Genomic DNA, 25,047 nt, shown 5'->3' with positions numbered 1-25,047 from the left:
AAGTGGTAGAAATGTCCCTAGCTACTTCTGACATCTCTGTTACCTAGTAACTGGCAGACTTGGACGTAGTTACTTTTCCCTCCTGCTAGGTCACATCCTGGGCCACCTCTGGTCACATGCCTTCCATCTGACCTTAGAAGGGGGAGAGGTAACTGCCTTCAAGTATGTAGATTACCTAGGTAACAGATACTGGGCAGAAACTTTGCCAAGAAGTAGGGAGATGCCCCTGTGCAGACCTTACAGGTAACATGAAGGTTTGAGAAGTATTCCTTTATAATGTTCTGAATCTTGGTTGTTTCTATGGTGATGTTTCCATTCTCATCTTTGAGTTTATCTATTTGGGTGTTTTCTTGTCTTTTACTGATAAGATTTGCTAAGGGTCTGTCAATTTTATTAATTTTTTTGAAGAATCAACTCTTTGTTTTGTTGATACTTTCTATCATTTTTTGGACTCTAATTTATTTAATTCAGACTTAATTTATTATTTTTTCCAACTACTGGATTAGGTTTTGGCCTGTTGCTCTTTTTCAAGGAGCTTCAGGTGCATCATTAAATTGTTGGCTTGAGATCTCTCCAATTTGTTGATATAGGAACTCGGTGCTATAAATTTTCCTTTGAGTACTGCCTTTGCTATTTCCAATAGGAGCTGGTCAGTTGTATGTTCATTTTTGCTAAATACCATGAACATTTGAATTTCCTTTCTAATCTCTTGTATGACCCACTGGTGGTTCAACAGTATATTGTTCAGCCTCCATGTGTTACAGAATTTTCTTTGGTGGCTTTTGTTGTTGATTTCTTATTTTATTCCCTTGTGGTCTGAGAGAATGCAAAGCATAATTTCAATGTTTCTGAATTTGGACAGATTTGCTTTGTGACCTAAAATGTGGTCTAGTTTGGAGACTGTTCCATCTTCTGCTGAGAAGAACATGTATTCTGTTGCTGCTAAGTGAAATATTCTGTAGATATCTGTTAAGTCTAGTTTTGGTTTGTGCAGTTATTAAATCCAAAGTTTCTCTGTTGAGTTTTTGCCAGGTTGATCTATCCAGAGGGGGAGAGTGGAATGTTAAAGTCCCCAACAATTAATGTCTTTGGATCTATTTTAGGGTAAGTAGTGTTTCTTGGATAAATTTGGGTGCTATGTTATTTGGTGAATAGATGTTTAGAATTATTATATCTTCCTGTAGGAAAGATCCCTTTATTAGTATGTAATGTCCTTCTTTATCTCTTCTCACTAATTTTAATTTGAAGTATATTTTATGTGATATTAGGATTACAATTCCCACCTGTTTATGGGGCCATTTGCTTGCCTTTCACTTTCAGAACATGTTTGTTTTTGTGGGCAAGGTATGTTTCTTGAAGGCAGCAGATAGGAATTTGCTTTTTGATCCAACCAGACAATCAATGTCACTTGATTGGAGAGTTAAGTCCCTTAAAATTGAGAGATGTTTGGTAGTTCCTGCCATGTTATCCATCTTCTTGGGGCTGTGCCTACTAAGCTTATCTGATTGTTTGGGGGCTGTTTCTCTGCCCTCATTGTGTTCTTGTTGGGTTTCTATGTGTAAGACATCTTTTTTTGGTCCAGTCGTGGGGCCTGAACTCTGGGCCTGGGTGCAGTCCCTCAGCTTTTCAGCTCAAGACTAGTGCTCTACCACTTGAGCCACAGCGCCGCTTCTGGTTTTTTTCTTTTTGCTTATGTGGTGCTGAGGAATTGAACCCAGGGTCTCATGCATGCAAGGCAAGCACTCTACCACTAGCCACCTTCCCAGCCCCCTCTATGTGTAAGACATCTTTAAGAATCTTTTGTAAGGCTGGGTTGGTGGAGATATATTTTTTCAATTTTTCTTTGCTGTGGAAGGTTTTTATTTGTTCCTCTCTTATGAGAGAGAGTTGGGTACAGTATTCTTGGTTGATGGTTGTTTGTCTTTAGGGCATGGCATACATTATTCCAGGCTCTTCTTGCTTTCATGGTCTCTGCTGAGAAATTTGTAGTTTTTCTGATTGGTTTAGGTGATTGATCTTTTCTCCCTGACAGCTGTAAGGATCCTTGCCTTTAACTCCATTGATCCTGTGTAGATTACAATGTGACAGGGGATGTACCATTCTGGTCTGGTCTATTTGGGGTTCTAAAGGCTTCTTGTACCTGAATGGGCCTATTTTTTTTGTATGTTTGGGAAGTTTTCTGCTAGAATTCTGTTAAATAAATTTCCTAGACCTAGAGCTTTTGTCTCTAGTCCTAGTCCCTCCTCTATACCCATTAGCTTTAAATTAGGCCTTCTGATGGGGGGGGGAGTCTTTGATCTGTTGAATGTCCATTCTTTCTCTATAATGTCTAGACTATCTTCAATCCCAGAGATTCGATCTTCTGCATTGTCTAACCTATTGTCAAGACTTTCTGCTTTGTTTTTTTTATTTCCTTTCCTTCTAATTGATCAGATTTGATGGCTTCATTTTCTTTGCTGGAGCTTTGTTTTAGATCTTGTATGGACTTCTTTACCTCCTTGATTTGGTTTTCAATGTTCACTCTCAAATCCCTTAGTTGAGTGGTTTTATTTTCATTGGATTCCCTTTCCTGGAATTCATTAAACTTTCCATTTGTGGCTTCCATGGTTTCCTACAGCTTTCTGTTTGTGGATTCCATGAATCCCTCTATGAATCTTTGGTTATTCTCATCACATTCATGCAATTCTTCTTTAAACATTCATTAGCCTCATTACACTCACTCGATTCCTCTATTAATCTTTGCTTAGCCTCCTCATGCTCTCACAATTCCTATATTAATCTTTGCTTAACTTCATTATGCTTACACAATTCTTCTATTAATCTTTGGTGAGCCTCATCACACTCACACATTGCCCTATCACGGTTACACAAAACCCTTGGCAGGCTTTGAATCTTTTCATTCACCCTGTTTACGAGCAGTGTTTGAAGAACATTTTGAGGACTCTCCTCTGTATTATTCATTAACTGCTCTGTTGCCTGTTTATCATGAGCAGGAGATAAGTTTTCGTGTCTTGCCATTTTTCTTGTGTTTTTACAGCTTGTTCTATCTATTTGGGTATGAAAGAAAACCAATCCATTCCCTGCCCCCTGCCTGGGAAGGGCAACTTTCCCCTGGGTGGACCTGAGCCCCGCTGGTCAGGCTCTTTTTTTCCCCTAGTACCAGCTCTACCTTTCTTCTTTTTTTAATATTTTTATTGTAAAGATACTACATTGTAAAGATACAGGTAATGAGTGCATTTTTCTATCAAGCGTGTTACCCCCTGCTATCCCTTCCCTCTCCACCTCCCCAACTCCTCTTTCCCCCCCTCTAAGTTGTAAGTTCATTTTCAGCATAGTGTCTTGTATGTCCCATTGTTACAATGGGTAAAGCTGTATCCTTGTTTCAAAAATGGCTTATCAGTGTCTAAGGTCTAAATTATCTGCTGGCTACTGTGGCCCCGTCTTGCCAGTATCAAAGAAGGTGGTCTTCTCTGGTGGTGGGGGAGGGGTTACTCTCCAAACACTGTTCTATAAGGAGTGAGGATGTTTTGTGGGGTACTCACGCCTTTCCCTTGGTTTTCAGGCTGTCCATGGTCTGCCTGTGTTTGTGGTCAGCTGGTTGAAGATTTCTGCTCCTTGACAGTTCATGCTGATGGTTAGTAGAAGCCACTCTCACTCCATCTCCAGTGCCTTTATTCCAGGCTCTGTCTATTGATATGGTAGGAGTGGTAGCTGCTGAGGCTGCTGACAAGTGCTGGAATCTGTCTTCTTAAACAAGCTGCCTGAATTTTTCCTTTCTGGCCAAACTCTCTCTATTAGGATAGCACACTTACTGTGACTCTCTAGCCATGGATTTTTCACTGGAACACTACAACTAGTTTCTATGTGAGAGCTTGGTAAGCTCCTACCTGTTCCTCCACTATCTTCCTCCATCTCCTAGCTTTGTGTTTTTGAATGAAATTTAGATCTTTAGAAATTAGGTGCAAATGATAGACATGGCAACATTGATCAAGATGCATTGTACTCACAACCTGACTTGTAGAACTGAAACTTTGTCTAACTGCTTAATGAGGAAAAATAATGAGATAATTCTCAGACATGATAAACTGTGGTAGGAAAAAAAAACACTTTTGGCCTTTTGAGTTTCTCAAAGGCCATCTTTTTTTTTTTTTTTTTTGCCAGTCATTGGTTTTGAACACAGGGCTTGGGTACTGTCCCTGAGTTTTTTTGCACAAGGCTAGTGCTCTACTACTTTGATCATAGTGCCACTTCTGTTTTTCTATTGCTTAATGGGAGATAAATTGTTGTAAACTTTCCTGCCTGTGCTGGCTTTGAACCATCTCAGCCTCCTGAGTAGGTAGGATTATAGGCTTGAGCCACTAGTGCCCAGCTTCAGAGCTATCTTTTAATTTTCATCTTTTTCTTCTATATTCACAGTCTGAGTCATATTGTATGGCAAAATGCTTTTAGGAATTTTAAATCTGCTACAATTCACCCTGAAGATATCAAAGAATGAAGAATTTTTATGAGTCCCAAAGAGCAGCTGTGTATGGAACAACTCTTTGTTTTTTTGGGAGACACTGACTCTCTGATGATGCTTTCTGGATTAAGCTGCATAACAGCTGAAGGTCTCCTGGATGCCCCAGGCAGGAGCCAAGGTTGGAATCCCTGCTGAGGACAGATGCTCTGTGTTCCAAAGGCAGGACTGGATCTCTGGAGGTTTTCTATGGTGGAGTGGCACAGAGCTGCCAGAAAACATAATAATTGCCATGATTATGATTATAAGCGCCTTTTAATTGCTGTTCCATCATGCCAACTATCTTGGGAAGGAAAAATTGGGCCTTATGAATAAATGATCACTTAAATATTTAAATAGATGATTATAATATACAACTTTGGAATACTTGGCTTTCTCTTGCTCTTGGAGCTAAGTAATTTCTGCAAAGTATGGGAAATTCATGTGCAATGGCCTGGTGGGTGTCTGGTAGCTTGAAATACATACATGCCTCTTCCTGTTCTGGTTTTCTCCCCAAAAACTTGTGTAAGCCTGAGCAATGGATAAAATAGATAAAGCAGAAAGTATTCAATTATGTAGCATAGACATTTAGTGTGCTTATTTCAAGAGTGTATGAAGAAGTAACTTATATTGAGAAATTATCTATTTTTAATCCTTCATTTCTAATAGAAAGCTAGCCTTCAAAGTATTATGATTGCTGGAGAAAGATGGACAACCTCTCAATTCTCAAGTCTCCCCCTTATATAGTGAAATACAATTCTAGGGCAAGACTGTGAAGAATTTTCTTAAGAACCACAGTTTAAAAGATTAGACAACATCATCCATCATCTTTTGTGCTGAAGGGAAATAAGAAGGAATTGTTGACAATATCACTAGGCTGAAGAGTTGATGTTTGGTTCCTTAAAGGGAGGTTTAGCAACTCCATCCAATCTCCTGGGCCCCAGGCAAGCCCAACCCAATAGAAGCCCAGCTAAATTGAAAGAGAAAAAGAATGCATATGCCACCACCGATATTTCTGGGATCAGCATGACCTGCAGCACCATGGGGCAGAGGGGGGTGGGTTTTTTCCCCAATAGATGAATCTTAAATACTCTAGAATGTTCCACAGATTCTGTAAACCGTGACAAAAAATTCAGAACTTACTAAAATTAATGCAAGCAACCAGGAGAAGGCCCAAGAACAGAAGGAAGTAGCTGTAGGGTTGGCAAACTACCCTCCTTAAGCCAAATCCTGTCATAGTCATTTTATGGCCCTGAGATCTAAACTTTTCTTTACAATTTTAAAGGGATCAGGAATAAAAGAAAAAAGTTGGAGGGTGAAGAGAACTACAAGAAAATATATTATGAAATTTATATGTGGTCTGTAAAATTGAAACTATTCTTTGGCTTTTTATGTTTTCCAACCCTTGTTCATCAAAGTTCCTTCATAACTATGGAAAATCACAGCCATCAAGTTGAGCATCAGGAGCCAGTGTGGTGCCCCAATTCTAAGTAGAAATGGAAAAACCTTGGTAGATATCAGCACAAGTTCCAGGGAAAACCAATACACTGCCATAGAGATGTGTCTCCGAGGCTTCTTCACATAGAACCATAGAGCTGAAGTTCATCCTGAAGTCTTAGGAAGTAGAAAGAGGGAAGACCATACTGAGAGAGGAGTCATAATTAGGAGGTCCTTATAAGGCAGAGTTAACCTGAAAAGGCCAGGTGAACTTTCAGACATAACTTCTTATTTAGTTATTTTGTCTTGTTTTCTAGTCATCTTGTCTGTTTACTATATTCAAGATCATGGTATCAGCAATGTTCATTGAAACATGATGTACAATATAGTCTAGATATACAATTAATCCAAGTGTCCATCAACTAATAAGTAGATAAGAAAATTTGGTGTACACACATTCACACACACACATACACACACACACACACACACACACACACACACACACACACACACACATACTACTCAGCCATAAAGGAGAAAAATACTGTCATTTGTAATAATGTGAATAAAACTTGAGATCAAATAAACCAGGCACAGAAACAGAAGTACTATATACTGCATGATCTCATGTGGAATCTTAAAAATGTTGACTACCAGGACTTTGACATGAATATTGAGGACCAGTTAAAAGGCACAAAGTTTCAGTAAGGGTAAGTAAATAATCCTACAGATCCATTGTTCAGTATGGTGATTATTGTAAATAATCATGCATATTTAAAAATTGCACAGAGATTAGATCTGGCTGATATGATTACTATGCTAAGGATTGAAGTGAGGGCAGCCAAGCATTTTCTAGATAAGTATTCTACCACTGGAGCCATGCCCCCAACCTAAACTTGGAGGCTTTGACAATATATAGCAACCAAAGTTGCTATAAACATCTGTATAGATTTTTATGTGGATATAGGTACTTATGTCTCTGAGGAAAGATCGAGAGATAGGATAACTATTCCATTTTTCATCATCACACTCCTACTGTTCTACATCCTTGTTATTATTTGTTATTGTCAGTGTTATAAATTTTATCCATTTTAACAGGCAATTAGTATTACATCCAGAATATGATTACATGCACAGCCTGCAAGTAAGGTAAAAATTATCCTCCATCTTTTTAGGGTAAAGCATCTACTTCATAAGTTTATTTTTAATTCTTTCACATGGGAGAATTATCTCTTTTTCTTTATTTGTTAACTTATTTAAATGCTTTTACCAGTTTAGACTCATGAATGTTACTTCAGTTACAATCCGGTTTTACTTATTGCTCAGAATTCCCTAGCTTTTCATCCCTGTACCCCTTTTGACATACCTATAACAATGGCATTTTAGAATGAGTAATTCTCTCTTGATGCTCTAGTTTCACCTTGTATAGTTTTCATCTGGTCCAAGATTTATTTGAAAATCATTTTGAAAACCCAGACGTGGGATTTACATATATTCATGGTTACTGGATGTTATTTCCTTTACCCTGTTTCAGCTGACACAGCAGAAAATGGCTCCTATATAAGCACATACCTACAGATATTTCTGTAGGTATATTAAAAAACAAGTTCTTACTATAAATATAATTCTAATAAATCACTCTATCCATCATTATAAACTCTTACTATTGCTTATCTGTAAACTCCTCCAGCAATGAGAAATTTGACTCATAGCATCTGACAGCAATATCTATAATTGTTAAAAGTTACTCTTTCAGGTCTATCAGCATTATACATGCATCTAGGATATATATATATATATATATATATATATATATATATATATATATATAGCTATCTATCCCAGATATATTATATATATAGATAGATAGATCTATATCCTAGATAGATAGATAGATAGATAGATAGATAGATAGATAGATAGATAGATAGATAGGATATATTCATATCCTATATAAACATTGAAAAGTAGAGTATCACAATTCATTTCCAAAAGAAATTATATTTTCTAACCCTCTTGTGAGGTTATTTCCTGTTTATTATATAATTGGATTCCCCTGTCACATTCTCTGTCTCTTTTGAGAGTCAGTTTCCTGATTAACTAATTTGTTAAATTTGTAAAAATCACATCCAGTAAGCCTTGGCCTTTGTGTTGTACAATTCTTGTGGGTTAAGTTGAATGTATAGTGTCACATATCCACCAACACGGTCTCATACAGGATAGTTTCACAATACAATTCCCTGACCTTCACATGTTCATCTCTCCCCTCTCCTACAACTTCTAGAAACAACTGCTATGGACAGTTTTTTCCTTAAGATAAAAGAAAAATGATGATGGTGATTTTTATCACATAATTGGTAGTTACAGTATAGATCTTTTCAAACTGGTTTCTTCCACTTAGAAATATGCATTCAGGATTCCTTTATTTTTATGGATGGTACCTCATTACTTTTTATCTCTGAATAATGTTCCACTCTGTAGATGTACTATATCCATTCATCTGAAGAAATATGTTGCTTATAGCCAATTTGGAGTGACAGAAACAAATTGTTACAAATATTTATGAGTTTTGCATGGTCATGTATTTTTTTCTTTCATTTTTTGTTTGTTTTGATACTGGGCCTTAACCTAAGAACTTGGCCCTTAGCTTTTTCACTCAAGGTTGGTGCTCTACCCCTTGGGCCACAGTTTCACTTCCAGCTTTTTGATGGTTAATTAGAGATCAGGGTCTCACAAACTTTCCTGCCTGGGCTAGCTTCAAACTGCAATCTTCAGATCTCAGTCTCCTGAGAAGCTAGGATTACAGGTATGCACCATCAGCACCCAATTTGGTCATATATTTCAAGAGTAACACCTATGCATAGTCTTACCAGGTAAGATTGTGTTTAGATTTGACAGAAGCTATCAAACTGTTATGCAGTTTCTTTAGAACTTTGTAAACATTTAGCAGCTTCTGTTGTTCTACATCCTTGCCTCAATTGTTATTATCTGTTCCTTTAAAGGTTGTAGCCATGTTAATAGATTGCTTCGCATAGTGGTATTGCAGTTTCACTTTAATTTGCAACTCCCCGGAGACACATAATATTTAGCAATATTTCATATGCATATTTGCCATCTGTATATCTTCTTTCCTGAGATGTCTGTTCAGATATTTGTCCAAGTTTTAATTGGGTATTTGTTTTCTTCTTGTTTAATTTTAAGAATTCTCTGTATATTTTGAATATGAATTATGTATCAGATATATGTTTTGTAAATATTTTCTCCTTTTCTGTCTGTTGTCTTTAACATCTCTTAATGATACTTGTATACAAAAGCATTTTTTCACTTTAATAAAGAATTATTTATATATTTTTTCTTTCAGGAATTGTGATTTTGCTGTTATATATAAAATGTAATCATTAGGTCCAACATTGCCTAGATTTTCTCCTGTTTTATAGAAGTTTTATAGTTTCATGTTTAGAGATAAGAAATGGGACATTGCAAGAAATAGAAAAGAAATCCAGGGGATCATTTGGAATGACTTCAACAGCATCTATTTTAAGATACTGTAAAATCTAAAAGAAATGAATAAACTTCTAGATGCATATGACCTACAAAATTTGAGCCAGGAGGATTATCAACGACCTAAACAGATCTCTAACAAAGGATGAAATTCAAGCAGTCAAAAAAAGTCTCCCAATAACGAAAAGCCCAGGCTTAGATGGACATCACACCTTTAAAAATGACTAACATCAATGCTCTTCAAACTACTGCAGAAAATAAAAAGGATAGACTACTATCAAAGTCATTCTATGAAGCTAAGATCACCTTGACACCAAAACTGGATAAGTACACAACAAACAAAACTACACTACAAAACTATTACTACAAAACTCTCTGATGAACAGAGAGGCACAAACTATCAATACCACTTGCAAACAAGATTCAATATGAGAGAAGAGGACTGTATACCATGATTACATTGGTTTCCTTCCTGGAAGGCAATGATAGGTGAATATATGCAAATTGACAAATATCTTCCAACATATGAACAGAATAAGGAACAAAAATAACCTAGTTATTTCAATAGGCATGGAAAAAGCTTTCAATGAAATACAACTTCCCTCAAGTTAAAAGCCCTAAAAAAAACTAGAAATATAAGAAATTAATCTCAATATAATAGTGGCCACAGACAAGAAACCTTTAGCAGCATTATCTCTCAGCCTGCACAAAAATCAATTCAGAAAATGAATTGTAGAGCTTAGTGTATAGCCCAAAACTTTGAAGCTCCTAGAGGGAAACAGGAAAAAAATAAACAACACTGAAGATGTAAGCATAGATAATGCTTTTCTGAATAGAATTCCAATTGCTCAGGAAAAAAGAACAAGGATTGACAAATGAAACTGCACCAACTTAAAAAGATTCTGCACAGCAAAGGAAAAATTGCCAGGGTCAAGAGAAAAACCTATAAAAGGTGAGAACAATCTTTGTCAGCTACTTATCAAATAAAGTATTAATATCCAGAGTACCTAAATACCTCTAAAAACCTAATTACCATAAGTAATTGAACAAACACTTCTCAAAGGAAATACAAATTGCCAATGAATACATGAAGATGTATAAAACATCTTTAGCTATAAACGAAGTGCAAATCCAAACATGCAGTGTCCAAAGGACAGCGAGATTCTATCTCATCCCAGTTTGAATGGCTATCTTCATGGAAACAAACATCAAACACTGGTGAAGTTGAAAACAGATTTTTAAGCTGCTATTTATTCATGAAGTATTATATAGCAACAAAAAGAATGAACTATTGATATATGCAGTAATATTATTTATATTCAAATTTATTTTGCTTAGTTGAAAAGCTGAGCTCAAAGGAGATATTTCATGATTCAATTTCTGTAGCTTTTTAGAAAAGGCCACTCTAGGGACCAAGCATAAAGATCAGGAACCTTCTAAGGCTCTGATTGAGTGAAAAGGTTTTTGAGGGTAATTAAAACATTTTGCCTTGTGATAGATAAAAATGTGAGTTTTGCCACTGAATTAAAACTACAGAATTATACACTGCAAATAGCAATTTTATGGTATGTAAGCTAAACCATAAACAAGGATAATATTAAAATATTTTCTATGGAATAGGGAAAAATAGCCCTTGGCATCATTGCCTCTTGAAAAATAAAGTAGAACTAATTTCTTGAAACAATTCAAGGTGAAATTAAATGCTCATGAAATTAATTGGTCCCAAACTTACATTGTAAAATGTATTCAGCTTACAGCTGAGGATAATGAGCCCAGATAAAAAGTAAAAAATTGGGGAAAAGTAATAATAGCTCAACAGGATAATGGATGGATTATGAAATTGTCACACAATGAATACACACAGCAATAAAAATAAAACCTTGCTGTTGGTCCAAAGCCTTTGTTAACTTCATAGATACAAAGAGCAAAAGATATGAACCAAGAGCACAAACTAAAGATCCAGCAATGGGACGTCCAACTGTCCTTGGTTCAGTACTGAAAAGTCCTGGGATACTTCACGGATGGAGGTGAACTTCATGACCAGCCCTAACAGGTCAATGATATTACACTCAGTAGAGAAGGCAGAAGGTAAGTTACTTCTGTGGGCACATTCTGAGTTACAGAAGGGCACGAAGAAGTGTCCTGATGCCTTGAAATACTCTGTCTCTCTTGAAGTAAGCAGTAGTCACAGTATATAAACATAAAAATGTATTAACTAAAAGTTTCTGCACAGCAAAGGACACAGTTATTAAAGGAAAAAGACAGCCAATAGACTGGGAGAGTTTCACCAGTTTTACATCGGTCAAGGGACTAATATCCAAAGTATACAAGGAGCTCAAGAAACTACCACCCCATTAATAGCCCAATCACTACATGGGCCAAGAAGCTAAACAGAGACTTCTCAGAAGTAATAATGCCAATGAATACGTGAGGAAATGCTCAGCATCCCTGGCCTTAAAAAAGTGCAAATCAAAATGACATTGAGGTTCTATCTCACCCCAATTAGATTGGTCATCATTAAGAATTCGAACAACAAGAAATTCTGGCAGGGATGTGGGAATAAAGAATCCCTATTACACTGTTAGCAGGAATGTAAACTAGTACGACTACTCTGGAAGAGTTTTGAGATTCCTTAAAAGAAACCTAAATATAGAACCCCCTATTGTCCAAGCCTATCACTCCTGGGCATTTACCCAGAGCACTTTCACATCCATGTTCATTACTGCACTATTCACAAGAGCCATGTTATGGTAATAGCCCAGATATCCTACAATAGATAAGTGGATCAAGAAGATGTAGTATATATATATATATATATATATATATATATATATATATATATATATATATATATATAATGGAATTTTGCTCATCCATAGAATAATATTACATCCTTTGCAGGGAAATGGATGGACCTAGAACAAATCATGTTAAGTGAAGTAAGCCAGGCTCAGAGAGACAAACAGTGCATGTTTTCTCTCATAGGTGGGAGCTAGATCTAAAATATAACTAGGCTATGAATGACATATACAATGCTCAATGCATTTACACACAAACTGACTGAAGGAGGGTATAATGAGAGAAGGAATCCAAAAGTATAACTCCCACACACAAAGTACTGTTTGTCAAAGCAAATATCAGGAAGTGGGCAATGGGAGGCAGGGCTCATAGGAATGGAGAGAGGAAGGGTGAGCAAGTATCATTATATTCAATGTTCATTATGTAAAAAATGAATGTACTATGTAACTTTAAGGTAAGGATAGGAAGAAGAAAACGAAGGAAGGGTTGACATTGACCAAGAAAAGTATTGTACTTATAACTTGACTTCTGGAATTGTAACCCCTTTATTACAACTACCTAATAGTAATAAAATAATTCACTAGCTATATAACAAGATTTATGCAAGTTATGCATTCTCTATGAAGATTATACTTCAATATAAATTAAAAATATATAAAACTAAGAAAAAATAAGATGGGCACCAGTGGCTCACACCTGTAATCCTAGCTACCCAGGAGGCTGAGATCTGAGGAATGAGGTTCAACGCCAGCCCAGGCAGAAAAGTCCATGAGACTCTTATCTCTAATAAACCACTCAGAAACCTGGAAGTGGTGCTGTGGCTCAAGTGGTAGAGCGCTAGCCTTGAGCTGAAGAGCTGAGAGACAGTGCCCAGGTGCCCAGAGTTCAAGTCCCATGACTGACCAAAAACAACAACAAAAGTATTCATACTGTTTTTGATTGTTATCTTAGCAATTTTTAAATTATATTTTTATTATCTTTAATTCGTTGTACAAAAGGCGTTACAATTCAACATGTCAGTTTATGAGTACGATGTTTCCTCTGGTTCTGAGGCTAGAACTCAGGGCCTAGGCACTGTCTCTCACTTTAACTGCTCAAGATTATTGCACTACTAAAGTAGAGCCATAGCTCCACTTCTGGATTTTTTTGGTGGTTTATTAAAGATAAGAGTCTCACAGACTGTCCTGCTGGGGATGGCTTTGAACTGCAATCCTCAAATCTGAGCCACTATTACTAGAGTAGCTACGATTACAGGGATGAGACACCAGTAACTGACTCAATCAACAGTTTGAGCTTGGCCTTCCTATATATACAGTGAAAATAACAGTGCTTGTCTTCCAGGCTGTGGTGATGTCTGTGTAAGGAATCTAGTAAAGGCATATCTCAGCAAACGCAAGGGAAGTGGCCCCAGAACTGGCATAAACAATATTGTTATTAACCAAGAAGCATTGTACTCATAAACTGACATGTTGAACTATAACCCGTTTTCCACAACTAAAGATAATAAAAATATAATTTAAAAATTGCTAAGATCACAATCAATAAACAGTACAAATGGTTTTATACATTTATACATTAGTTTTATACATTTTTTAAAAGTTGTATTGAAATATAATGATAATCTTCATAGAGAATGCATAACTTGCATATATCTTGACATATAGCTCGTGAATTTTTATTACTATTATTAAGTAGTTGTAATAAAGGGGTTACAATTGCGTAAGTCAAAGGAAGAGTTTCTGTTTCTAGAATTATACTTCCAAGAACTTGAGATGTGCATTAGCTGATCACAAGCTAATGGCTTGTGGTCACTTGTGATGTAAACAAAGGCAGGTGCGCCCAGCAGCCCAGCAGCAAGAGAAAGCAAAGTGTTGAGAGCTGTTGAGCTGGTGGACATAGGAAAGTGTGAACCCACGTCATTCACTTCCTCTTGTGCCTTCAGGAAACAAGATGGTCAGATTTCTCTGAAATTGAATTCCTGAGTATATTTTTGTAAGAAAAATCTATAAACCAGACATGGAATTCTTGTGGCTTTTGAAACCAGAGGACCATTGGAGCCAGCGCTCTACTGTGCAGAATTCTCCTTGATTCTTCTTCTTGCCTTCCTTTACATAATATCTGGCACAAATTCTGCATTATACTCAAAGGTATAGGAATATATTGTTATGGAGTAATTCAGAGTGGTTATTTCGAAGAGCTTCATAACATTCCTTGTTATTTTTATTTTGGCAGTAATAGAATTTGAACTCATGGCCTCATATTTTAAGGTAAGGACTTTTCCACTTGAGCCATGTCCCCCAACCTGTTTGCATTCATCCCAGAGAACTGTGATCCTATCTGTGTGTTCCCTGTAGTTGGGAGGGCAAGGGCATACCTCTATGCCCATTTCTAATTAGTTGAGATGGGATCTTGAGAACTTCTGCCTGAGAGAGCTTGGAACTGCAGTCCTCCTGATTCCTGCCGCCTGAAGAGCTAGGGTAGAAGGTGTGAGCCACTGTGCCAGCTGATTTTCTACTTTATACATTTAAATTTGTTGTGAGCAATGCACAAAATCATTAAAATTATACATAATTGTGGAGTAGCTTGTGGTGATTTGATACATGTATACAGTGTGTAAAATCAAATCAGAGCAAACATATTTATCTTGCCAAACATTTAACATTCCCTTATGGTGAAAACTTTCAATCTCATTCCTTCTAGCATTGTGAAATATATAATACATTGCCTCTCTCTGTAGTGACCCTAGTGTGTGATATCATGTCAGAACTTTTTGCTGGTATCAAAGGGCACTTAGAACCCATCAAACCACCTTTCCCCATTATTTCAGGCTTCTTATTCTCCCAGCCTCTGTTAACTTCCATTTTATCAGCTTCTCAGCATCTTTAGATTCCCCCTTGAGTGGGCTCATACCATGTTTGTTCTTCTTTATCATGGCTTATTTCACTTAATTCTATATTCCTCATCCATATCACAAGTGACAGGATTTCATTCTTTCAGGGGATTTGTTGTGAAAGAGCATATTCCCATGTTACTTATTATGAGACTCATTCTAACTCCCATGCCCATGTGAATTTAGGGTTTAGAACCCGGATCTGACTCTAGCTGTGCTCCATAAAGCGGTATAACCTTGCACAAGTTCCCTAATGTCTCTGCCTCTAAAAAATGGGCTTCTTGCAGCTCTCAAGATTCACCTTGAGTCTGGATGGTGAGGACAGAGGTAGACTGACAATACACTGATTTCATCCACTCAGACCAGTCAAGACACATACACACATCTTCAGCCCATACTAATGTGTCACCTTCCTTGTGTTTTGGCCAGGATGCAATGCTCTGCCATTGGGAAGAGCTCTGTACATTCAGTACACGAATCCTTGAGAAATGCTAAGTAACAAAGCCATTAATTGCCTCAAGGAATTAGCCGATTCTTGCTTGTTTCTGGGAAAATCAATAGTTTCTTGCCAGGCTCTTCTGAACTGAAGGAACTGAGCTTTATAAAACACAGAAGATTTTTAAGACCTAAGTTTTTTTCTGCTTTATTTTTTTGCATCTATATGTTTCAAAAGGCAATTCTGCATGGATCCAAGGAGATCTGGCATTTATATAGCATTGAAAAGAATTTCTAATTTATTTTGCACAAAGACTTAGCCACATATTTCATAGGATCTTTAATAGTTTAAATTCCATTTGTGGCATTTAATCTACAGGTTTGATGCTAGAAATGATATAAAAATTTAGCTTTATTTAAAGTGTTGCTTGGATCTATAGCCTCCTGGGGCTTCATGGCCTTTATCAACCTGCTGGAATGAGTGAATCTGGATTTTTAAGTAATTAGATTATTTCATGTTCTTCCCTGGCAGTGCCTACCTGCCAAGTTAGCTTCGAGATACAGTGAAGGGGTTAGAGAAGGAAGGGTCTTGAACTGTGTGCAAGGGAGTGATTGCAATAGTCAACAATAAACTATAAATGGTGAGAGCAGAGAACAAAATACAACTTCCATACAGAGGCATGTGCTTATATACATGATTGTATTGACTAAAGTCTAGTATATAGAGGAGTGAAACTCCATGGGATAAACTTTTCAAGCAATTAACAGGCAGAATAACAAAATGAATATCAGAAAGTTGACATGAGACTGTGAATGGGAGATAGTGGAAAGGGAGTGAAGGAAAAAAAAGGAACAGGTAGCAAATACAGCCAGAATACTCAATGCAGGTATGTGATCATGGAAGTGGGAAACAGAAAACGATGGCATAGGTGAGACTGATAGCAGGTATGATTCTGACCCCTAAGCGCTGGATACTTAGCGGGACACATTCAATTGTAACCCCCTTGTACATGTTCTGAAAGTTTAGAAAACTAAAAAGTCAGTCTTGGAAAGAGTTAAGCAACAAAGATAGGATGACGTTGCTGGAGAGCAAGATGCAGAATGTGGGCCCAAAAGACATGCTGCTGCTGTTCAAGAAAATTCCTGCAAGAGCAATGGGAGTGGGTGGCTGAGATAGGGTGGAAGATGATATCACTAAAAGAAGCTAGGGAAGAACCACAGGAGAAATGTCAGGAGGCCAGAACCACAGGAAAACTGTCCACAGGTGCATTAAAAAAGTAAGGGTAATGAGAAGAGTTACTTAGGAGAGAGTGATGCACTAGAGCAGTGAAATGGGAGTCAGATGAGGATGCAAATGAATATATCTGATACTTGAATTTAAAGGAGAATAAGAAGGAGCAAGGCTTTATATCATGCTTACTATTTAGCAGAACTGGTGCTAGCAGTAGGCAACTCGGGCAATGCACAAATTTAGGGAAGATGGGGTAGATAAGTAGAGGTGTGTGTGTGTGTGTGTGTGTGTGTGTGCATGCGTGCATGCGTGCGTGCCAGTCCTGGGGTTTGAACTCAGGGCACTCAAGGATAGTGCTCTACAACCTGAGCCACAGCTCTACCTCCAGCTTTTTGGTGATTAACTGGAGATAAGAGTCTCACAGACTTTCCTCCATAGGCTGGTTTCAAACCACTGTCCTCAGATCTCAGCCTTCTGAGTAGCTAATATTAGAGGCATGGGCTACCAACACCCAGCTTAGTAAGTAGTTTTTCAAGCTACTTGGTAAATAGTAATAGATGGCACACAGTTTGAGCTCAACTTAGAAAAATGTTACCCAAGTCCTATCTCAAAAATAAAGCGAGACATCATGGCCTATGTCTGTAATCCCAGCTACTCAAGGAGTACATTTAGGAGAATCATGGTCTAAGACTGGGTGGGGAAAAAGCGTGAGAGAAATACTATCTGAAAAAATATGTAATAGAAAAGCAGAAGAAGCAGGAGCATAGCCTACCTACAGATGCAAATGTAAAGTCAAATTCAAGCCCCAGTCGCATAACAAGTAATAATATTTTTTTTTGGTCGGTTGTGGGGCTTGAACTCTGGGCCTGGGGGCTGTCCCTCAGCTCTTCAGCTCAAGGCGAGCACTCTACCACTTGAGCTACAGCACCACTTCCAGTAATAATATTTTTTAACGTGAGTTTATGGTACTGGAAGAATATTTAAGAAGACATATCCAGAAGAGTATTTCTGGAGACAAGTGATGCTAAAGATGTTGAGTCTTGGTAGCTGATACCAGCAAGAGGGACAGCCTAGCTAAGAGAGCATGTTGGGTCAAAGTAATAAGTAGCCAAAGCAGAACTCTAGAGCATACAGTATTTTGAGAGGGTCAGACAGAGAAGAGTCAGGCTCTAACAACTGAATAGGCACAGACAGAAAAAAAACTGGAGAAGACCCAGTCAGAGCACATCCTATAATTTTCTCGCAATTATTACTCTCTCCCCACCTGTTCATGCTTCTCTTCTCCCACCCTGTAGAGAAGGCTCCCTCCCTCGATCAACCCAATGGGCTGTTAGCAGTCATGGTATATGCCGTATTGGAGCAAAGACCTTAATTAACAATGCACAACATGGCTCGGTTCCTTTTGTTCTTGTCATCTGCTAGGAGACTGGCATGGCCAGACAGTGCCCAGTGCTTAGTGCTTCGTCATAAGTCCCCAAACAAGAAAATGCCTTGGAGCCCTACCAAAACTATAGCAAACCTGTAATTCTCACACAATAAGAACCAGAAATAAATATTGGTCTGGTTAGCCATTTGGAGGGAGGGGGAATCTGTTTATTTCTGCAACAAAAACTAACTCATGCTGTGGTATTAAGGGAATTGTGAGGGGAAAGGCAGTGAAGAAAGAAGGGTATCAAATACTGAACTGATGAAGGGAATCACTGCAGAAGAACCTGGAAAGATCACATAGGTGTCTGCACAAGATTCTTCAGAGACCCACTAGATTTCCAGAAAACATTTAGCAAAGATTTGGAAAGGGGTATTAGCAGTTGAGCAAGCAAAACACAGATAACTGCTATCAATTGGCTACATTTTTAATTCCTAGTCTGGCAGAGCTGGTGGACCCTGTAGAGAATCCAGGCTGGGTACCATAATTTTGATAATAGAGATGCTCTTTCAGAACAGCTGAGTGTCCTCCTGTCCTCACACATCCCCACATTCACTCCACCTTCCCCGGAGTATGTGTGAAATGTCTCATTACAGTTTTATATCCTCTCATTGTTGAGAGGCAAAATTCTTTTTTCCTTAGAAAAAGAACCATTATAAAACGTTTATGGCATAGTGCAGATCATAAAGAAAAAATAAAGTTTTTTAAGGCAGCAGATGTGGGGAGCATGAAGATATAAATATAGTTTATGAAGTGGGGGAAGAGCTAATCATGGGAAGGGGTGGAATAAAGGTTGAGGTCCTGGAGAGACATGCTATCTTCACAGCTTAGTTTAGGCTTAGAACTCTCTCAATGAGAAAAGCAGGAGTGCCCACACCTGTAGTACATAGGTACTATAGATGTTCTTATTTCAAGTGTTGAACATGTCTGAAGTGTGAGCATACACATGTGCTTGTTAAATAAATAGCCCATTACTGACTGCTGGTAATATTAGTGGTTCATGGTAGACAGTGCACTCTGCTTGAGTGGGCCATGTTAGATTGTGACTTTCAAGATCACCTTATGTGCAAATATGGGAATGCACCACTGTGACCCCCTTCAAAGGCTTTAATGTTCTAGCTGTGGGTCCTTTCTAGAGATTTCCTGAGCTGTTTATCTATGGTTTCTTTCTAGAGTGGCCCATGGCTGCCATTTTGGTTCAACCTGAACTTGCCTGATGGCTGTTTGCACCCTTGAACTCACCATGGAGTCAGTCATGGTCATCATTGGATTTGCTTCTGCGTTTGACTTATTCTCCTGTCAAATCCTGCTTTTTCCCTCCAGTGCACAGGTATTTATCCCAAGGAATCCATAATAGATATTCAAAGGTGTCTACTTACAACAGAATTCAACCAAAGAAACTTGGTTAGAATTGCCTTATAGGTAACAATGGGAGAAAGCTGAGGAGGTCTCTCATTGTGTGGATGAAAGGGGTACACACATCAGAGCCAACATACCACTTGGCTAGAGTCCATCCATCTGTCCAGTCCTACCACTACTCATGTTACAAAGAACCAAAGATACTCAGGAACACCCATAGATTACGCATGATTCTGCACTCCATTCTAAAATTCAGATTATTGGCTTTTTATCTTGCAGGGCAAAGTGTGCAATTTTATTTTCACTGCAGACAATACCATGTGACTGTCCATCTCTTCCTTTGTCCTTTGTGTCAAGAAACGTCATACAAATTTAGAAAACTTAGGTAACTTACTTCACTTAATATGATTTTTTCCAAGTCTTTCCATTTCCTTGTAAATAGAGTGATGTCATTATTTCTGATGGAGGCATAGAATTCCATTGTATATATATACCACATTTTCTTGATTATTCATTTACTGAGGGGCATCTGGGTTGGTTCCATATCTTAGCTATGATAAGTAATGCTGCAATAAACATAGTTGTGCTGGTAGCGTTAGTATGGCCTTGGTTTCCCTCATTTGCATATGTCTAGGATAGTCATAGTAGATGATCAGAATTGCTCAATAGCTATGTACATATGACCATATAAGATGATGCTAAGTGAAATGAACTCCAAGACATGGAAACGGGAGGTTTATCTTCATTGTTGTTGTTTTTAAATGTACCATGTGATTTCTTTTTTCTTTTGTGTTTTACTTTCCTTTGGTTTATCCCCTGTTGTCACTACATTTGATTTTGATGCCCTGAGTATTGTATACATTATCTGAATTTGGGAAGGGAAGGGGAACAACAAAATGGTGAGACAAAGGACAAAGGGTGAACCAAGGCTACAGCGATACTCACAAGACAGTATGTTGGAAATGAACCGTACAACTTGTGGGGGAGATTGCGGGGGAGGGAAAGTGGTAGCAAAATGAGGGCGGGGGTAACAAGTTCTACAAGAAATATACTCACTACCTTAAGTATGTAACTGTAACCCTTCTGTACATCACCTTGACAATAAAGTTTAAAAAGAAAATTATAGTAATTATGTAATCCCCTATATAATGTCTTTCTTTTCTCCAGTTTTTTCTCCCTAACATGACCTACTCTTCTAATTTATCTTTGTCCTGTTCTCTTTTTCTTCCCTTTTCATTTATATTCTATTAGCTTATTGTATTTCTGCAGCAAATCACTTCAAATTCCTTCTTTTTCAGGATGAGTCAGAAAATATGCAAATAAGCAAATAAATAAAAGTATGGCTCCGTATTCTTTAGACGACAAGATCCTACTACAAGCTTCCATTGTGGTATCATTACAGGAACATTTCTATCTCATTAAAAAAATGAATTGAGCAAACACTGAAGGGTACACAAGGCACCTGTTAAATAGAATTTATAATTTCCAAACAGGAAATGGCAACAGGTAATTTATGATTTATAAAACACTTTTAAAGGAAAGGTACCTATTTGTCATCATTTTCTAAAGAATTGTTAACACAGTGACTCATGTTACATATTTTGGCCTATGCTATCATTGATTGGGCTTGAATGTGGAGAGGTTACCTATGATAGCTATATAAGTATGGAGAAGAAGGATTGTATGCCTGGGATTTTATCATTAAATCTACTTATTTATAAAAATGTTCTCTATACAGGTTTTCAAGGTCTATAGTAAGATTGTAAATATGTCTTCTCAGTTTGTCTTTAAAAAAAATGCCTAAGTTACTAAATACCTATGTCTCATGCCTGATATCCTAACTACTCAGGAGATTGAGATCTGAAAGACTTGTTTGAAACCAACCATGGAAGAAAAGTCTCTGAGATTTCATGTGCGATGAACCAGAAAAGTTCTAGATTGGAGATATGGTCAAGTGTCAAGCACCAGCCAAGAGCAAGAAGACTGAGAGTGTGAGTTCTTGAGTTCAAGCCCTAGTACTGAAGCAATTCTAGACTGATTTTGCATCTAATTGTTCATTTTAAGCAACCAACTCAAAGGATTATAATGACTTTAGGATATGGTCTCTTAATTATAAAGGCTTTTCCATACTTTGTTATCTATAATAATTATGTCATTATAATTCCTTCATGACTTTTCCCATAGTTTTAGAACACACACACACACACACACACACACACACACACACACACACACACACACACACACACACACACACACAAAGAAAAAGATGCATGGATATCCAGTGTAATGTATTCTTATATAAAATGCTAGTTTAGATCCATTCTTTTTTCCGTGGCTACCTAATTATTGCAATGCCATTGATTTCTTAGCATTCCCCCCACTGATTTAAGGTCCCACTTTTACTATTAAATTACCATTTACCTTTGCTTGCAGGTTCTATTGTGTTACATTATTATCTATTCTTCAACTTGTATCATAATCCTGCCATTACTTAGTTTTTATGGTACATTTTAATATGGTAAGTTGCTTATTCCCTGTTGATTTTCAGAATGTGTCTTTGACTTGGGTGAGTTATCATATAAGTTATAATCACCTTGTCTCATGGCAAGAACAAATCTGTTGGTATTTATCTTGAATCTATGTTACAGGCACAAGCTGACTTGGGGGATTTACAGGCTTTTGATATTGTGTCTTCTTTTCCCACACATTCTGCTTTTCCAATCTTTCATGACTGCTTTTGTCCTTCTTGAGTACTTTAGGGTTTTTGTTTTGTTTTGTTTTGTTTTTTTTGTTTTGTGAGGTTTAATTTTGCCCATAGAGTTTCTTTATTTTTTCACCTTTCAATTACTTTTCTTTTCTAAGTTTGTCTCCATATCTTTCTTCCCTGATACATCTAGCTATTAGATCTTGGAAAAAGTTTTTATCCTCCTAACAAATCAAAGCATCTTTGATATCTTGAATTGGTATTAATAAAACTATCAAAGTATCTCTAGTTCACAGAAAACAAAAAAATCAGGAGAACTCCTGTTGGAGTTCCTCTAATCTTTCTGCTGGAGTCTGTTGTTACCTGTGACTGGAAAGGGAGTCTGTTATCTCCTTGGTCCAAGAATAAATAGGTAATTTCTCCCCCAGGGCAAATCACCTCAAGTAAAACCACAGGATATATTGCCATAAGTAGCTAGGTTTTTTCCTGAGTTCACAGAATTGAAGGAGAGACTAGATCTTGGCCTCACACCACCAAGGTTTTCTTCACTGCTGCCTCAAAGTTCATATCTACTTGTCCTCATTTTGCTTCATCTTTCAGAACATCTCCTTTAAGCTGTTGGGCAGATGTGGTCTGGCTGCCTCCTCCTTGGAAAAATCCAATTTAAAGGGAGTTTCCTTTCCTAATAGGCTAATGGAAAGGGAAATTCTTATATTGGCCTTTCATAGGTCATATGCTCATCCATTGACCAATTACCACACAGAAACAATGAACATAGGCTTTGATTGACCATGTTGTGTTCAGGTTCCCTTGGTGACCACTATTTCCCATGGTTGGGTGCAGGAGAAATGTGTATAATGTAACAAAGTACCTACCAAATCCCCCATAAGCAATAACTAAAGTCCTAGAATTAGAAATGTTTCTGTCATGGGCATATTATTTAAAAGATCGCATACATGAGAACTAAATTATGTAAGAAGATACTCAATTAGATAACAGTCACAGCTTATGTTTTGATATCCTTGTCTTTATCTTAGCACTTTTTACTTTTTATGTACATGGTGTTTTGAGCATTTGGCCTAGATTTTTAGCTGTATTTATTCTTATTCAAATCTTGTCACTCTGTTATTATAGTCTATAAGTCCTAATTAATTGTTGAACTCCCTCACTACTTTCCCAGAGAAATCAGTTTTATGGAGGAAGTCCTGTGAGCTTCTAACTGTCATGAGGAGCTGAGAAATTCTTGGCAGGAAGCAGGGCAACTTGTGGTATGAACATTTTCTATGTTATAGATAAGAGGTGTTTGACTGTTCCCTTTACATACGTCCTAGTCTCAGTACTGAACTTCTCAGGAAGATTCACGCCAAATTTGTACTATGTGATTGAGAGAAAAATGATGTTCAACCCTCTACAGAGGTGCTGAACTCTCCTGTAGACTCCATCCACCACTCTCTGTAAAACTGTGGGAAACCACAACAACTTCTCTGACCCTCAGATTGTTGTTGACAAAGATTTTTCATGTGAATTCCTCAGAACCAAAAGAATATGAACTTGGGCATAGCTGTCAAATTGTACAGCACTAAATAAGTACATTTTTGTCAGTCATGGGGCCTGAACTCTTGGTCTAGGTGCTGTCCCTCAGCTCTTCAGCTCAAGACTAGCACTCTACCACTTGAGTCATAGTGCCACTTCCAACTTTTTCTGCTTATGTGGTGCTGAGGAATCGAACCCAGGGCCTCATGCATGCTAGGCAAGCACTCTACCACTGAGCTACCTTCCCAGCCCTAAATAAGAACATTTTAAATAATGATCCTCAAATTGAATTGTCATAAGTCACAAAATAGGCCATGAGCAATACTGCAGTAATGAACAGACGAAATTTGCACAAAATTCATACATTTTCACACATTCTGTTTATTTTCTGACAGAGCCAGAAATGCCTTGCATGGTCCTTGTTTCATGCATGCACAATTTTTCTTCTATAAGCAAAACCAAGATGATATATACAGCTTTCAGTCCCATAATTAGTCTACTGTAGAACAAGGTTCCTAGCAGGTACCCAATAAAGGTGCTCAAAATTGAGTTGTGGTGTTGACTCAAAGAGTGAGCCAAGCTGGACTTGGGGTGGTTGAGGAGGGAATACAGGGAGCACTAGCAGAACTGAAGTTCTGCTAGTGTTCCTGCTCTCAAGGTCAGTAAAAGTTAAGCAAGATACAGGATATTGGATAGTCAGAATAGGATTCACTGCTCAAGCTCACCATCTGTATCATTGTTATAGTTCTAACAGATCATGAGTAAAAATTGAGAACAGTGAAATGGAAGAAAGAATGGGACTTCTTGGATCTTTCTAGAATGGCCAGTGGAAAATCAATATGGCTTCTTTCTCATCAAACCTTTAGAAGAGCCTTACAACTTTGACTTGCTACTGGTTTCAGATAGTGGATCCAAAGATGGATTGGCTCGACCAATCAGGGCTTGCCTAAAAGTGTTGACTGCTTCTGGGTTCTCCAAGGTTGGATTTGTTCCCCAATGCTGCTGTAATAAATGGTTACACATTGTCTTCAAGCAATACAAATTTCTTATTTCTACATGAGTCCTAAGACTATACTCAGAGCCAAGTATGTTATCTCAATTCTATAATGCTAACTACTTAGGATATGGAGATCACCTTTATGCCTAGGCATGAAAGTTTGCAAGATTTCACTAAAGTCAGGGCTACCCTATGGTCCAGCAATTCCACTCTTAAACATTTATAAAAAAGATT

The 25,047-nt window shown here is 37.6% G+C and overlaps 1 long non-coding RNA gene across 1 annotated transcript in view; it reads left to right on the top strand.

The window, feature by feature from the left end:
- The window catches only part of LOC138813584 (uncharacterized), a 30,457-nt gene extending 5,685 nt beyond the window's left edge, over positions 1-24,772 (top strand). Inside the window, exons 3-8 of the long non-coding RNA XR_011367855.1 lie at positions 19,391-19,547; positions 19,856-19,961; positions 20,875-21,082; positions 21,426-21,567; positions 23,464-23,551; positions 24,562-24,772. This is a non-coding gene — a long non-coding RNA (uncharacterized lncRNA). The remainder of the gene's footprint in view (positions 1-19,390; positions 19,548-19,855; positions 19,962-20,874; positions 21,083-21,425; positions 21,568-23,463; positions 23,552-24,561) is intronic.
- Positions 24,773-25,047: the final 275 nt, after the last annotated feature.

This window comes from Dipodomys merriami, unplaced genomic scaffold (assembly GCF_024711535.1).
Source record: "Dipodomys merriami isolate MVZ:Mamm:240054 unplaced genomic scaffold, mDipMer1.0.p SCAF_6, whole genome shotgun sequence".
NCBI lineage: Eukaryota > Metazoa > Chordata > Mammalia > Rodentia > Heteromyidae > Dipodomys > Dipodomys merriami.
The sequence above is the reverse complement of the archived record's forward strand: the minus strand, read 5'-3'. Positions and strand labels throughout refer to the sequence as shown.